The sequence below is a fragment of the Propithecus coquereli genome, unplaced genomic scaffold (assembly GCF_000956105.1).
Source record: "Propithecus coquereli isolate 6110/MARCELLA unplaced genomic scaffold, Pcoq_1.0 Scaffold51, whole genome shotgun sequence".
NCBI classification, from domain to species: Eukaryota; Metazoa; Chordata; class Mammalia; order Primates; family Indriidae; genus Propithecus; species Propithecus coquereli.
Window position 1 is genome coordinate 4,833,202 of NW_012150952.1, and position 5,152 is coordinate 4,838,353.

The following is a 5,152-nucleotide window of genomic DNA, read 5'->3' on the forward strand; positions in this document are numbered from 1 at the left end:
AGAGAGAGCTTTCAGTTTCATTTGTTGTCATATTGCAATGAAATTTACCTTAAAAAATAGTATATTAAAACTGTTTTAGGACTTGAAAGTGGCATTTATAATATCATAGTGTGAACTGACTTTATTATTAATATTTTCCCTAAAAAAGACAATGCCTTTCAGTTTTACCTCCAAAGTAAACACTGGGGAGTGTAAGGATAACCAAATTTTTCTAAATCGAATTTATTATATTAATTCATTTCACAGAAAGAGATTTTAGTGTTTTTCTTGAAAATTTCTAAGGCTTGTGTACTGGCCAGTTTGCTTGCATTTGAGAAAAATAGTAGTTAATGCATTCAGAAGATGTGACTATGAGTATGGCTTAAATTTAAACTGAAAATGTTTAAATCTAAATAATTCTTCATTCCCTCTTCTCTACCACCAACATATGATCACAACCCCATTAGTTCCATTTTCAAATTTTTCCATTCCTTCCTCTGGCCCTAACATTTCCCTCAGTATGAGAGAGTCAATATGGTGGTGAAAGCTTTATGGTGACACCATTGACTTTTCACCGACCACCTGAGTTCACGTTCTAGCTCCACTAACTCATCGTGTGACCATTCATGCTCCTCACCCACCCTCTTTCTCAATGTCCTTACCTGTAAGATGTGAGTAACAACAGGATCTTTTTAAAGTCTATTTGTGATGAAGAGTTAATACATGAAAAGCACTTAGGTCACTGCTTTAAACAATAAGTTCTAAAAATTACCATAAAATGCTAGTACTGATAGAATCGGAAGCTGTTCTCCTAAATCAGCCCCAGAATATTGCTTCTCTAAAATTCAGCTAGGTAAAATAATTTACCCATCTACTCTTACTAATTAGTCACAACCTACAGTTGGTTTAGCTCCTATTAGGTCTCATTTATATTCCTCTCTTTTTATGCTATTGTTATTGTCCATATTATATCTGTATATGTAACAATTAACAACTTATTATTATAATTATTACTTTATACAATTTTATGTTTTTGAAAAGAAGTTGAAAGAAGAAAAGAGGGCATGAATGTTTCTCGGGTTGGTCATATTAAACTTTTCGTTTACTATTTCCGATTCCCTTCATTTTTTCTATGGAACTGAGTTATTAACCAGTTTTGTTTTCTAACTTAAATACAGCTTTGTTTCTCCCTGCTTACTGTGTGCTGTTATTGTCTAATGAATTCCACTTTTAGATGCTATTAGACCAACTATACAATTATATACATAATTCAATTGTTTTTAAACTCAGTAAAGGGAACAAAGGAGAATAAATATGAAATTACATCATCTTTTATAATTATCTACATCATTTCCTTTACCAGTGCTTTTTGGGTTTTCATGTGAATTCAAATTACTGTCTGTCGTCACTTGCTTTCAGCTTAAAGAATTTCCTTTGTTTTTTCTTATGAGGCAGATTTGTGAGAAGGAAATCCTCTCGGCTTTTGTTTGTCTGGGAATATTTTATTTTGCCTTCATTTTTGAAAAATAATTATTATGGGTATAAGATTCTTGGGTGGCACATGTAGTTTGATTTCTGTGACTACATCATTCAATTTCCTTTTCATCTTTATCATTACTGATTAGAAATCAGCAGTTGATCTTATCAGGGATTCCTTTATATGATGAGTTGTTTTTCTCTTACTATTTTCAAAAATTTCTCTTTATCTTTACCTTTCAACACTTTGACTATGATTATCGTGGCTGTGGATCTTTCTTCATTTGTTCTACTTGGAGTTCATTGAGTTTCTCTGATGAGTAGATAAATATTTTTTAACAAATTTTGCAAGTTTTCAGCCATTACCTCTTTAAATATTTTTTTGTTCCTTTTTCTCTTGTTTCTATTTACATTATGTGTATGTTTGTGCATTTAATAGTGTCCCATATTTCTTTGAGGCTCTTATCACTTTTCTTCATTCTTCTTTCTCCCTATTATTTACATTGCATAATCTCCATTGATCTACTTTCAACTTCACTAGTTATTTCTTCTACAAGCTCAAATCTACTCTTCAATCCCTTTAGTGAATTTTCCTTTGGTTATTGTGCTCCAATTCAAGAATTTCCACTGTTTCTTTTAAAGAATTTGCATTGATATTCTCTGATGGCACATTGTCACCATACCTTCCTTTAATTTTTTTGCCATAGTTTTCTTTAGTTATTTGAACATATTTATGATAGCTGCTTTAAAGTCTTTCCTGTGCTCAACATCTGGGCCCCTTCATAAGCAGTTTCTATGTCCTGCTTTTCTTCCCTTACATACGGGTCATATTTTCCTATTTCTTTGCATGTATGGTAATATTTTTGTTGAAAACTTGACATTTAGATAATATGTAGCAGCATACTGGATATTGATTCCCCCATGTCTTGGGAGTTATTGATGTTGTTTTGTTGACAATGATGTTGTTTGCTTGGTCACTTTATTTAATTTCTTGGTGGAACTAACTCTGTGAAGTCTACTTCTCAAAAAAATGTGCAGCCTCTGATGTCCCTCTTTTGATTTTTTTTTTCTTGGTTTTGTCTTTTAGTCTGTATACTTTGGAGTCACCCTTGGTCAGCACAAGTCACTCACTGGTCAAAAGCTATGTCTAAGCCCTCTTCAAAACTCAGCATCGCTGCATAAAAACAGTGTGTCTTTGCAAGTCACTTAGCCTGTCTAAAAGTAAATTCCTTCATCTGAAAAATGGGGATGATATTAGAAACTACAAGGATTTTTGTGAGGATTAAATGAGATAAAATGTTTAGACCAATGTCTTGCACACAGAAAGTATGAATAATGTAAGCCCTCAGTATATTAGGCTTAGATCACTTAGGTGGGCAAGAATATGATATACCATTCATGCTTTGTGGTTTTATTTTCCATAAAAACAAAATATTAATTACAGAAGCACATGTGCTTAAAATACACCGATTTATACTCACAATTATATGTGAAGAGAAAATTGTAAAACTAAAAAACAGTGATTTAAATAGTCATGATGGTAAATTGAGTGGTTTTAGACTTATATACACAAAATGTTGCTATTGTTTAATCTTTTCTCACCTTGAAATACCTTGGGATTACAAACAAGTTTGTTCCCCATCTGTTATCAGCCTATTTTCAGCTGGTGTTAATTAAACAACATTATCTGTTCTTCTCAGCATACACCAGAAGAAGAAACTACTCATTTCTTCAAGCAAAGTTATAATCTAGGCTTCCCAGTTCTGAGCCCCTTCACTGCCATCTCTCCAACATAATTCCACAATTTATTCATTGAATCTGCCAAGCACACGAAGTGCTCATTCACACATGTGCCTAAAAAGTGCTCTTACTCAACCTGGGTTGGTAATGATTTCGAATAAATGTCAGGTTCATATTTCCCTTTATATGCTTGGAGTTCCAACTCTTACAACATAATTAATGGAATTTACATCTCCCTCGGGAATCCATTGGGATTGGTAAACTGTGACTTTTGTCTGTTATTCTTAAATATAGTAAAATATTGGAACTTCTCTCCAGCAATTAGAGGGAAAACATAATGTTTGAAGAATCCTTATGAAAAAGCTCTGTCTAGAAATTATGCTTCCTGTTGTTTGAGTGTTTTTATGAAAGAATCAACAAGAATATGACTTAAGATCCAAGAGGGCTCAATAAATTTTATCCCTCAACTTTCTTCCCAAATTCTAAACGAACTATGTAAGAAAAAAAGAAATGAGAAGCGATGTGGAAAACAAACGAAAAGTCTTTTTCTTTGTTTTGGGGGGGTTATTTTGTTTCTTTTTGGTTTTGGTATTGAGAATGTGAATTACATCTGTGGACAAGACAGATATAAGACAGTTGAGCCTCCGAATACCTAATCTGAGTAGTACACCAATGAAGTCGGTGCAGTCCTGAAATACTGAGGCCTGCTCAGTAAAACTCATGGAGGGGCAGGTTAGAAAGAAATAAGACCTGGCCTGGAAAACAGCGTTATGCCTGATTGTCTCTAAATTCCTAAAACAAACTTAAATTCCTGTGAATGAGACATCTATATCCAGATCAGATGAAGTCACTCTGGTGACACAGAGACTGATTCCTGAGCTAGGTCACTTGGTCACAACCACCTATTCCCCCTGCAGTTAATGATTCTTTACCTTCAGTCATCTTCCTTCCCTTTCCTAGAACTCTGTGTTTCCTTTTTGAAGAGGTCAGACTTTTTAACAATCTCATAGTTTACACTTAAACACATAAATGACAATAGCAAACACTTTTATAGTGTTTATCATTTTTTTCTAAGCATTTTACATATATTATTACATTTAATCCTCAGGAAAAGATACATAGGCATTAAGTACTAATATGTAGCCAATAATTACTAATATTCTATAGATGAGGAAACCGAGGTTTAGAACAGATAAGTAACTTGCACCAGGTTATACAGGTGGAGTGTGGTCTCACATTTAAATTACAGGCTCCAGAGTTTACATTCTGAACCATAATCCTCTACCATCTCTCAAGAGAGAAACAGATAGGCAGAAATAGATAGCTAATGGATGCCAGACATAAAAATATCAATTTCTTCAGAGCAACAAATACATACATTTTTGTCATTTCAATTATTGTGGATAATTCATTGCATTGATAAAAAAATTCTGAAATAAATTGTGAAATACAGAGACATAGATGATTAAACTGATAGGGAAGGGAACACTTATTACTTGATTGTGGTGGGAGTGAAACTTTCTGGGAAAAGGCATTCATGTCTTTTCTGTGATTTTATTTTCTGACTTGGCAGGATATTTCTGATTTTTACAGTACTATAGAAAAAAACCATGATTTATGTTTTAAAATTTACATAGCTATTTCTATGTAGTTTTGACAGCTATCTTTTTAAAAAAATTTCTAGCCCATTGGCAGGAAGAGTTTGGAGGGATGCTAGAATAAGTCTGTGGATGCTGAGAGACTCTTCTGTTTATCTTTGCCCTCCCATTCTGTGCTTTTGCTTATAAACCTATAATACCTTGGAATTTATGCATAAATTTTAATAGCATAGTTAGAGAAGAGCTTAATATTATTTACACAGCAGTCTTTGCTTCATTAGTTCTTTTCTACATAAAAGTATAATGCAATTCAGCAGAAAAATATCTATTTGAAGTCAGGAATAAATTCCTTGACAACT